Source organism: Eulemur rufifrons, chromosome 24 (assembly GCF_041146395.1).
Source record: "Eulemur rufifrons isolate Redbay chromosome 24, OSU_ERuf_1, whole genome shotgun sequence".
NCBI classification, from domain to species: domain Eukaryota; kingdom Metazoa; phylum Chordata; class Mammalia; order Primates; family Lemuridae; genus Eulemur; species Eulemur rufifrons.
In genome coordinates, this window is record NC_091006.1 from 7,284,801 (window position 1) to 7,297,590 (window position 12,790).

The window sequence follows — 12,790 nt, forward strand, 5'->3', positions numbered from 1 at the left end:
GTGCTTAACACACTCCCACCAATGCTCTCCTGCTGCTGTCTACACGATAATCTTGGAGGTTAAGTATAACAGTACATTAAAGGGCTTGCTCAAGTTCCCAGGAAAAGTTAGGGCTGTGCTATTAACTCATATCATGCTGGAAAATGGAGAAATATTGGCCCTATTTCTGTGCTCTATGTTGCTTTGGCAAATGGCCTTGTTATCTTTTGGGGGCCTCAGTCTCTCAATTTCAACATCAAGGGTAATTAAGGGAACTCAGGAGGCTGAGGAGGGAGAATTGCTTGAGGCCAGCAGTTTGAGACCAGGCTAGGCAACATAGTGAGACCCTGTCTCTAAAAAAAAATTAAAATTAAAATTAAAAAAATTAGCTGGGCATGGTGGCACACACCTGTAGTCCCAGCTACTTGGGAGGGTGAGGTGGGAGGATTGCTTGAGCCCAGGAGTTTTGAGGCTGCAGTGAGCTATGTTCCTGCCACTTCACATCAGCCTGGGAAACAGAGGGAGACCCCATCTCTAAAAAATAATAAAAAAAAAAAGTTTTAAGAAGTGGGTAATTGAGGAGAAAATTCCCTACAATCCCAAATCATTCTCTTCCCTCTAATCTATTCCATGAACTCCCTACCCATAATTATAAATATGGGCTGCACATGTACTTTTCTGGGGAGAGTGGGCCAATAACTTCTCATCAGAAGCTGCTCAAAGGCAAAATGATACAGGAAAAAAATGATTTAAGGATCCTGCCCTAAGGGATGAGGAGGATATCTCTTCAAAGCCCTCTTCTGTCCCCAGGGAGCAGAAATCAGGCCCTGGAGTCCATTTCAACCCTTCTCAGAGAGATTGGGTTCTCAGTGGTGACTGGACAAGCTGTAGGGACCAACCACAAAGAATCTCCTAACAGCTCCAAATGGGACAGCTTTCACTCCGTCCCTACAAGGTCTGGGGGTCTATTCCTGGTAGTGGTGGCCGAGTTCATGGAGAACAGCCCTCCCTTCTGTGTGGGCAATCAGGAGATGCAGCAGAAAGAATCAGGATCCCCCTTTCTCATCCTAAGCAGTGTGTCTTAAAGGAAGAAAGTCTACAGCATTGATCAAATTCTCAAAGAAGTCTAGAACGATTAAAGAAATCATTTTTATTTTTTATTTTAAAAGTTTCCCATGTTATAAAGAAATGTTGAAATAATATCTTTGATTCCCCAGCCAGAAGTTACAAAGCCACTCCCCCCCCCCAACAAAGATGCTACTGTTTTGGGAAGATCCTTTTAGAGTAATGTTATGTTTGGCAGAAGTACAGATAAGCCTCAGGGAATCTGCAAATGTTGGTTCCAATTTTTTTATAAAATATGTTTGCAACTCTATAAAAAATTTTAATAGAAGACACCATGCACATTTAATTTTCTAATACATCAGAGAGTCTCAAAACGTTTAAGTGGCTAGGCTAATGCACCTTTGTGCAGACCTTGGAATGAAGCTTTTTCTACTCTCAATAAGATCAAACACCTTATTAATCTGCCTCCAATACAAAGATGGCTTCCCATCCCATGTGGAATAAAAGCCAAAGGCCTTACCATGGCCTTCATGGCCCTATGTGAGATGCCCCTGCCTGTCTTTCTAACTTCATCTCGAGCTACTTTTGCCCTTGGCCCATGTTCCAAGACACTAATCTCTCTGTCCCTCCATAAAGACAAGCCTCAGTGCATTAGCATTTGCTGTTCCTTCTGCCTGGACTATTAATGTCCCTATCCTGATCTTCATACGACAGGCTTCTCTTTTCTTCTCTTTCACAACTCAGTTCAAATCTCACCTCTTTGGAGATTTCCCTGGCCACCCTGAGTCCCAGAGAGCTCTGCTGTCACTACCTGTTTAGCACATTTGAATTCCCTACCTAGAACTTAGATATTTTTGTTGTTTATTTTGTAACTGTCTTCCCCCAAACCAGAATATAAATTTGCCCACGAGGATAAAGACCTTGTCTTGGGCAACCCCTGTATTCCCAGGCCCTAAAAGAATGCCTGTGAGAGTTCAGGAAATGCTGCCCCCAAATATGCCACTTTGGTATGCTGATTACTTCAAACTGAGGGCACGCAGGGGAATAGCAAACGCAGGGAGGGCTTTCTCTGAACTTCCCTTATCTGCTTAAACATGGATCCTCCAAAAGGAACTCGACTGTCATGAGTCCCCTCTCCAGGAATCTTCTCAACCAGGGAAGATGAGCTCAGATCACAGGAGAGGACAGTGGAAGTTGACACCATGCCCAGACAGTCACCTATTCTTCTGACGGCTGCTCCAAGACAACTTTTCTTACCTGACTTTCAATCTGCACAGTAAGACCCCTTTCTTCACCATACAGTTTCTCCCCTTGCCCTCCCACAACTTATGTGGCCACCACCTCCCAGAAGCCCCAGCCAAGCCCGGATTCCTTCCTGTAGCTCAGGATGCTACACAAACTCAATCATCTGACCCTTCTTTGAATCTTATATTTTGTGGACTCCATGTGTATGTACATAATTAAAATTTTTTTTTCCCTCCTGTTAATCTACCTTGTGTCGATTTAATTTGTAACCCATACAAAGAACCGAGAAGGGTAGAGGGAAGCCATTTTCCACTCCCCTACAGTTTCTGGCACCCAATGTGGGACATCCTTCACTGGCTGGGGCACTGTTTGCTCCGGGCTGCTGCAGCTGCAGGATCCTGGCATCCCTGGCAACACTCTGGCCACAGGTAAGATTTCTTACCGCCTCAGGCTCCCAGATCTCTGCAGGTCAAAAATGAGAGTAGTAAGAATCTCTTTTTCCCTTTCGAATTTGGATTAGCAGGAGAAAACATATATAGTTCCTATATAATAGCTCTGGTGGGGTTGCTTTTTTGCAGGGGGATGTGAGTATACTTATTTTCTGATTCCTTCTTTCCCAGAGATGGTCATTATTTTCCTGTGTCTCTGTATTTTGTGTCATGTGTAGTAAGGAAGAGAACCACAGGGCAAGAACACAGGCACAGGACCCCCTAAGCCTGTTGTTCAAGCCAGTCCCACAGACTGGTAAGTTCACACTTCTCACCAGACCGGCATCTGTTTAGACGAACTTTGTTGTGGGTCCCCAAGACAAAAACCAGATGAGATTCTCCTTCTGTCTTGTTTTATGTCCTGAGAGCTTGGCTTTTCTCAAGAACACTCTCTCTGGTCTCTGCCAGCTGGGGAGCACAAGAGTAGCCTTGCATTGGGCAGCCAGTCCCATAGGCTGGAAGCCTATGACAGTAAGTGACAAACAGCATTCTCTTTGTCCAATTGTGCAAGCTCTCAGGGGAGTTTGTCTTAATAGGAGGTCACAGTCCATAAGGACCTTTGCCACCTCAACCTGTGATTGCTTGGTCAGTGTTGGGAAAGTCCAATCCCAGCAGAGCCTGCCTGGTGTCACAGATTAGCAGGTCAGTGGCTGGAGGCACCCCACGTGTCCATGGGAGACTGGAGACACCCTTTACACAAACACTATCCTTAATGCCTGGGACAACAAGGGTCTTTGTTTTCTTAGTCTCTCTGGGAGTGAACTTTTCATATCATGGGGGATGCATCTTCGGCATCCACTTTGGGAATGCCATGGTATTCTAAACTTGGAAAGTTACCTCTGGGTCTTTCCATAAAAAGGCTTATTTGTTTGAGTTGCTTTTAGAATAAGTAAATTGGCTATATTTAAAAGAAAAAAAAACATCTTTTAGAGAGCACTTGTGGGAAGATCAAGGTGAGAAGAGGAATAAAGTGGTATAACAGGCTGGTCGTGATGGCTCACACCTGTAATCCTAGCACTTTGGGAGGCCACAGCAGGAGGATCACTTCAGCCCAGGAGTTTGAGACCAGCCTGAGCAATATATTGAGACCCCATCTCTACAAAAAACAGGAAAATCAGTTTTGGTCATAAATCACTTGTTAGATATACCTTTGGTTTATATTCAGAGCACGATAGGAACTTTTTTTTAAAGCCTTCTCTCCTAAGCTAAAATGGAATTATTACCATACTCAGAAAGAAAGAAAATGGTTTATTAAAACATTCCAAAGAGGAACAGCTTTAAATCTAGAACATAGGCTGGGTGTGGTGGCTCATGCCTGTAATCCAAGCACTTTGGGAAGCTGAGGCAGGAGGATTGCTTGAGACCAGGAGTTTGAGGCTGCAGTGAGCTATGATGAGACCACTGCACTCAAGCAGCCTGGGCAACAGAGGGAGACCCTTCCTATGTTAATTTGATTGGTAGCCCAGCCAAGGAACCTAGAAGGGTAGAGTGAAGCCATTTTTCACTTCCATATACCACGCACATAGCTGACACTCGGGGATCAAAAAATACTTGTTGGCTGGGCGAAGTGGCTCACACCTGTAATCCTAGCACTCTGGGAGGCCGAGGCGGGTGGATCGCTTGAGCTCAGGAGTTCGAGACCAGCCTGAGCAAGAGCGAGACCCCGTCTCTACTAAAAATAGAAAGAAATTATATGGACAGCTAAAATATATATATAGAAAAAATTAGCCGGGCATGGTGGTGCATGCCTGTAGTCCCAGCTACTCTGGAGGCTGAGCCAGGAGGATTGCTTGAGCCCAGGAGTTTGAGGTTGCTGTAAGCTACGGCTGTGACGCCACGGCACTCACTCTAGCCCGGGCAACAGAGTGAGACTCTGTCTCAAAAAAAAAAAAAAAAATGTTTGTTGCTGGCCAGGCGTGGTGGCTCACACCTGTAATCCTAGCACTCTGGGAGGCTGAGGCAGGAGGATCACTTGAGGCTAGGAGTTTGAGACCAGCTTGAGCAAGAGCAAGACCCCATCTCTACAAAAAATAGAAAAATTATCTGGGTGTGGTGGCACGTCCCTGTAGTCCCAGTACTTGGAAGGCTGAGGCAGGAGGATCATTTGAGCCCAGGAGTTTGAGGTTGCTGTGAGCTACAGTGACCCCACTGCACTCTAGCCCAGGCAACAGAGCAAGACCCTGTCTCAAAAAAGAAAAACAAACCACAAACAAACAAAAATTTGTTGACTGAATGTAGTTTTATTTATTTTTATTTATTTATTTTATTTATTTATTTATTTTTTTTTTTTTGAGACAGAGTCTCACTTTGTTGCCCAGGCTAGAGTGAGTGCCGTGGCATCAGCCTAGCTCACAGCAACCTCAAACTCCTGAGCTCAAGGGATCCTGCTGTCTCAGCCTCCCGAGTAGTTGGGACTACAGGCATGCACCACCATGCCCGGCTAATTTTTTCTATATATATATTTAGCTGTCCATATAATTTCTTTCTATTTTTAGTAGAGATGGGGTCTCGCTCTTGCTCAGGCTAGTCTCGAACTCCTGAGCTCAAACGATCCGCCCACCTCGGCCTCCCAGAGTGCTAGGATTACAGGCGTGAGCCACCGCGCCCGGCCTGAATGTAGTTTTGATTAAGAAGGTTAAAGCTCTGTACTGGGCTGATTTTTATTTCAGGTCTGAATTTGTCTACTCATGAAGAGTTGAACAAATAAAAGAATCTCTCAAACTTCATTGAAGAATTCCCACATATCCAGGCACAGTGCTAGGAACTATATTCATCACCTTGTTAAATGTTCCTGCAGACAAAAGCCTCCATAAAGCGTATTTTGCACATGTAAACATAGGCTCAGAGAGGGGAATTCTCTTGTGAAAGGTCACACAGCCAGAATGTTGTGAATCCCAGATCCATTCCCAAAGATATCTCAGGCCAAGCCCTTGCCTTTACCCACAGCTCTGGACTTAGCTGTATGGGTCCAGATTTGAGATACAGCAAAGTCTCATTTTTTGCTAAGTTAATGCATGTGGATTTGAAACAACAAAATCTTTAAAACATAGTATATCCCATATTAGGAAAAACTGAGATAATATAAATACCACCCAACTTTTTTTTAGGTCATCAAGAAGAGAATAATTAATTTCACAGCTGCCATATAGGGTGACTTATAAATTCTTTTCATGCTATTGCCACAAGATGGCGCCACATTAGCTGGTCATCCCTGCAGAAACCCACTTAGGGCTTGCAGGAGGCATCAAGTCTTCCTAGAGCAATGTAGGAAATCATTGCGCTGTTATTTCAACATTTGCTGTTTAAAAGGAAGCTCTAACACGACACCTAAATACAACATGTGATCCTGAACTGGATTCTGAGCCAGAAGAAAAAACAGCAATAAGGAATATTTTGGGGACAATTGATGAAATTGGAACATAAATTGTGGATTAGATAAAAGTACCATATCCATGTGAAATTTCTTGATTTTGATAGTCATACTGTGCTTATGAAAGAGAATGTTCTTTTTTTTTTTTTTTTTTTTTGAGGTGGAGTCGCGCTCTGTCACCTGGGCTAGAGTGCCGTGGCGTCAGCTTAGCTCAAAGCAATCTCAAACTCCTGGGCTCAAGCAATTCTCCTGCCTCAGCCTCCCAAGTAGCTGGGATTACAGGTGCGCATCACCACGCCCGGCTAGTTTTTCTATTTTTAGTAGAGACAGGGTCTCGCTCTTGCTCAGGCTGGTCTCAAACTCCTGACCTCAAGCAATCCTCCCGCCTCAGCCTCCCAGAGCGTTAGGATTACAAGCGAGTGCCACCACACCCAGCCAATAGAGCAGGTTTTGTTTTTTTTTTTAAAAAAAAGCTATGTACTAATATAAAATGATATCCAGGATATAGTAAGTGATAAAAGCAAATGTAAGACTATTATATATACAACTCTCTTAATGAAAAAATACAGTTACGTTTGTAAACATACAGAATATTTCTGGAAGAACACATAAAACGCCAGTAACACCGATTGCCTCAGGAGAGGGGAACCGGATGACTGAGGGAGTCACGGTAGCAGGGACAGTTGTTATGTTTAAATTAAGAGACACCGAAGAAAGCATAAAGAATAACACCATGAACCCTGTGTGCCCCTCTCCAATCACATCCCACCCATCCCTGGAGGGAACCATTGTCCTACATTTGGAGTTTATCATTCCCATGTATTTTATACATTTACTACATTTTAAGTATCCCTAATCAATATGCATTATTTTGCATACTTTTTTGAGACAAGGTCTTTGTCACCCAGGTTGGAATGCAGTGGCACAATCACAGCTCATTGTAACCTTGAACTCCTGGACTCAAGTGATCCTCCCACCTCAGCCTCCTGAGTAGCTGGGGCTTATAGGTACTACAGGCACGTACCACCACACCTGGCTAGTTTTCAAACTTTTTGTAGAGAGGGGGTCTTGCTATGTTGCCCAGGCTGGTCTTGAACTCCTGGCCTCAAGCAATCCTCTTGCCTCGGCCTTCCAAAGTGCTGGGATTATAGGCACCGGCCCATTTTGAGTATTTTTAAACTACTCATATTCTCCTGCACTTTGCTTTGTTCACTCAGTGTTCTCACATGTGCAACTCTAGTTCATTTTCACTGATGTATAATATTCCACATCCAATATATAATATGACACACAATATAGCCAATATTGATGTCTAACTCTCCAAGATGGCCACAGTGCGATTTCCCATCCCACATGCTCTTCTCACAATGAAACGCTGACACTCCTCTTATTGAGAGGTGGAATCTATTGGGACTCCTTTGAATCTGAGTGGGTCAATGACTATGGCAGAAGTGAAGCAATGTGACTTCCAATACTAGGTTAGAAAAGGCAATACCATTTTCTCTGGCTCTCCAGAAGCTCCCTTTTGGAACATAGCCACCATGTTGTAAGGAAGCCCAGGCCACACAGAGAAGCCGTGTTTAGGCATTCTGGCTGGCAGCCCAAGCTGGGGCCCCGGCTAAGTGCCCGTATTGGTTAGCCACCAGATCCGTGAGGAAGCTTGAAGAGGATACCAGCCTCAGCGACATCTTACTGCAACCACATGAGAGCCCCGCGTGCCAACAGCCTCATTAAGTCCAGGCAACCTCCAGGACCGTAAGAGATAATAAAATGATTATTGATTTAAGCTGCTGAGTTTCTGGATGATTCATTATACACTAGATAACCGGAACAACTATGCCACAATCTGTCCCTTCTCCAGTTGATGGATATTTGGGTTGTTTCCAAATTTATGCCATTACAAACAGCATTTCTGTGAACATTCTTACAAACGTCTCTCTGTATGTATGTGGAAGTTTCTCCAGAGTATATTCCTACAAGAGTAATTGCTGGCCTCACGCCTGTAATCCTACCACTCTGGGAGGCCGAGGCGGGTGGATCACTCGAGGTCAGGAGTTCAAGACCAGCCTGAGCAAGAGCGAGACCCCCGTCTCTACTAAAAATAGAAAGAAATTATATGGACAACTAAAAATATATACAGAAAAAATTAGCCGGGCATGGTGGCACATGCCTGTAGTCCCAGCTACTCGGGAGGCTGAGACAGAAGGATTGCTTGAGCCCAGGAGTTTGAGGTTGCTGTGAGCTAGGCTGATGCCATGGCACTCACTCTAGCCTGGGCAACAGAGTGAGACACTGTCTCAAAAAAAAAAAAAAAAAAAAGAGTAATTGCTGGGTTGGAAAGTATATTATCTTCACCACAACCTACCAAACTATTTCCACAATGGTCGGTACCAACTTATGTTCCATCTGCAACCTTCCCTAACATGTGAGACTTAAGATTTTTGCCAGTCTAGTGGGCAGTAAGTAGTCTTATTGTATATCCTTTTGAAGTTTGAATTTTGTAGTATTTGCATGAATTAATCCAAAATATGCATTTAAACATATGCTAATAAGTTACTGCTTTTCTGTTTTAAACACACTTTATATATTGGGGTTCCATATTAAGGTTTCGTTTTTTAAAAAGGAGGTGTTACTCCAGTAGCAACAAGCACATCTCGTGCCTAGATCTTGGTTTCTAACACTGTTCTTCTATGAAAGAAACTGGGCTCCTTGGAGAAATTGCTAACTCTGGGACCGGGGCAAGAAATATACACAAAGAACCTGGAGTGCTCTGTAGGTCAGAAAGTAAGGACAGGTTAAAAAACCAAAAAATAAAAACTCCACACCACAATGCACAATGAGGGTATAACAAGTCACAGGGACACAGGAACCAACTGAAAAAGCTCCCAATGGCCAAAGCCAGATTCACGTGAGCAAGAAAGTTAAAGTAATATTGGATTATAATCCAAAGTATAAAATACATTATCCAAGAGTCAAAATTGAGTAAAAAATCAATGACTGAATAAGTTAATAAATAGGGAGCAAAGACAAATCTCCTTTGCAGAATTCTAAATAATTTGTGTAGGTACTTTGCTCTCAGGGAGGTAGAGCATAAATCCCTCAACTCCTTAAGTGTGGCTGTGCAGAGTGACTTCCTTTCAGAGAACATAATATGTAAAAGGAGAAAGAAGAGTAACTTTACAAAGTGGAAAACTGGACAAACAGGTGATCAAGGTTAACATGAACAGTGTAAGTCATGTTGAGAGTGTGTACCCTTGATATGGTGTGATCAAATGGCACTTTACTCTTGAGGTCTTCCTCCAAAAAATACATAACCCCTGGGCTGGGTGTGGTGGCTCAGGCCTGTAATCCCAGCACTTTGGGAGGCTGAGGCAGGAGGATCACTTTGAGGCCAGGAATTCAAGACCAGTCTGGGCAACATAGCAAGATCCTATCTCTACAAAAAATAAAAAAAAATTAGCCAGGCATGGTGGCGAGCACTTGTAGTCCCAGTTACTTGGGAGGCTGAGGCAGGAGGATCACTTGAGCCCAGGAGTTTGAGGCTGCAGTGAGCTGTGATTGCACCACTGCACTCTAGCCCAGGCAACAGAGCAAGACCCTGTCTCAAAAAAAAAAAAAAAACCAAAAACCAAAAAACCTCATGTAACCCCAGTCTAATCATGAGAAAAACATCAGATAAATTCCAGTTCAGGGGCATCCTATACCTAATAAGTACCCTTCAAAACTATCAAGGTCATCATAAAAACAAGGAAAGCCTGAGAAACTGTCACAGCTAAGAGGAGCCTAAGGAGGCAAGGTAACTGCTTGTTTGTCAGCAAAAATGTTTGACAACATAAATGTAATACGGTGTCCTGGATGGGGTGCTGGAACAGTAAAAGACATTAGGTAAAACTAAGACAATCTGAATAAACTGTGGACTTTAGCTAATATTAGTGGATCAATATTGATGAATTGTAACAAATGTACCATCCCCATATAATAGGGGAAATTGGGTGTGGGGTATAAGGTAACTGTCTGTACCATCTTCCCAACTTTTCTGTAACTCTAAAACTATTCTAAAAAATAAAGTCTATTACTGAGGGGAAAAGAAAAGTTTTCCCTGAAGTTTGTGAAGCCCTGATTTGGAGTTCACAAAGCAGGTTATAGGGAAATGTCTCCTTCCCTCCAGGGCCCCGTCAGGCCCTCGAAGGCAGTCCTGCAGGAGCAGCGCTTGCCAAACTAAGTCAGGCCAGATCCTCAAAGGAGGGGTCAAGGTTGCTGCAGCTCAACTCCCGGCTCCTCTCAGCAGCACTGGAGGAAGGCTGGGGCTGGGCTGGGCCACGGCTGCCGGGTACTGCCAGTTCTCATCTGGCTTTAGTTTCCACTGGGGTGCGCTACCAGAGGAGGTGATGTGTCTGGAAGGAGACCTTGTCCCAAGACCACCATCCACACAGAATCGTTCTGCTGGGTTGCTTCAGGTCTGGCCCTGGGCTCACTGCATCTCCTTTTCCTCACCTGTTCATGGGATGGGAATAGGAAGTCCTTGCCTTTCACGGTGTTGCCCTCACGATTCAACAAGTCCATCAACTTTGGCAAGAGTTTACTTCGTACTTCCTGGCGCATAGGAGGTGGTTAATGTTAGCTCTCAGCATCTCCTGACCCGATTCCTCCAGTGGTCTCCAATTAGAAGAGCCCAACTGCTTTTCATTCCTTTATGAAATGGGGTGGTCGCTGTATAAATAAATCAAATGCCAATAATCTTGGGGGAGAACTAGTTCAGATTTGCTATTGACCCACCATCATTATTTGCACTTAAATGATATAATTGGTTCTCTTCAGCTTCACCCCTGAATTGATTCCCTATGTGAAGGTGATTCATTATAATTAGAGCAAACTATTTGTAATAGCAAGAGATTGGAAACAACCTCTTTGCTGAACCAATTTGCTTCAAAAAGGAACTGGATGTCAGACCGTTAATACTCATGTGTGTACATGTTCGTGTGCTTTATGTTTGTATGTATTTATACATGTGTGTGTGTGAGTATACACACACCCACACCCTTTGGAAGGATTACACAAGAGAGTAGTGACATTGGTGGCCTCTGGGGAGGGACTAGGGGATAAGAGACATGGGAAGACACTTTTCACTGCAGAGCCTTTTGTATCTTTCGCATTCTGAACCACACGAATGTATTCTTTATGCTCAAAGAAGCTTAATATAAGCAGGGAAAAAATGATCCACCCCTGTGGATCACAGCTGTTGGGGCTGGTTTGGGAGAATTGCCAAGTCAAATGGGTGGGACACTGGGACTCTGGAGTGGCATGGGCTCTGGCCACGGGGCGTGACTCCGAAGGCCTGCAGCAGCCTAGAGCTGCACATGCGTCCCAGGACAAGCTTATGGCGTGGTGGGAACATGCACACACGGACGACTGCAGAGAGTGCAAAAGCACTGTCCAAAGCGGGGGCTAAGTTTCAAATCCGCAATGAGGCAGCACAGGGTCGGGGTGAAGGGGCGAGGATCCTGGAGTCAGCTCCCCGAGGTCAAACCCAGTCCTGCCACATGCCCGCCGGGTGCAGCTATCAGCAGTTCACGCCTCTCTGTGCCTCTGTAAAGAGCAACAGTGACAGAACTTACCTGGCACAGGTAAGCCCAGGTGGTGAGTGAGCTGTACATGTTTTCATATTAAATATCATTGCAGTTCCTATTACACAGCAAGAAATTATCATGGGCTCTTAAATTTAGTACCTGGAACTCTCCCAGTTAACCCTGGCAGTTGTTAAAATTACTCATAAAGTAGAACCAGAGAAAATTACTAGGAAAACAAAAAAGGCTGAAGCTCAGCAGGGGACGTGCGTGTGTGTGAGCTCCTCCTGGTGGCAATGACACGAAAGGCAGCCCCGGCATCTGACATCACCAGTATCTGCCATCCTTTCAGGCCAACCAGTCTCACGAGGGTCTGGCCTCGGCCCTCACAGGGAGAGGGGTCTACACTGCTCTCTACTACTGTCCCTCATCCTGACGTCCAGCCTATCACACCCCAGGCCTGGGGCCTGGGACACAGTAGGCTCTAATATGACATAACTGAAAAACTCAACATAAACGGATGATCAGTTTGGGAAGATGAAGACGTCTAGCGGTGGATGGTGGTGACGGGTGCACAACAATGCGAGTGAAAGCAATGCTACTGAACGGCACAGTTACAAATGGTTCAAATGGTAAATTTCACATTATGTGTATTTCCCACAATGAAAGTAAATAAATAAATGGCTGAGGTCTAGTATCTTCACCTGCTCTCTCAATTCTCCCTGACCACCCCTGTGCTGGCTCCTTTACCAGACCCTGTTCTCTAAATATCGAAAGGGCCCCCCCCTTCCGGGTCCTCTCCAATCTCTGTGCTCCCTTCCAGCTGGAATCACCAGGCCCCTGGCTTTGACTCCAGCTGCACCCTGAGCACTGCCCGCAGCTGTGGGCCTCCAGCCCCAGCGGCCCCCTGAGCCCCAGCGGCCTGCTCAACATCTCCACCTGGAGCCCTCACGGGCACCTCACCCCCAAGACGGTCAAGTCAGAGCTCCCCTCCTCGACCTGCTCCTCCCTCCCATTTCCCATCTCTGCCAACGGCCCTTCCCCCAGATGCTCAGGCCGAGGCCCCGTGATTCCCATCT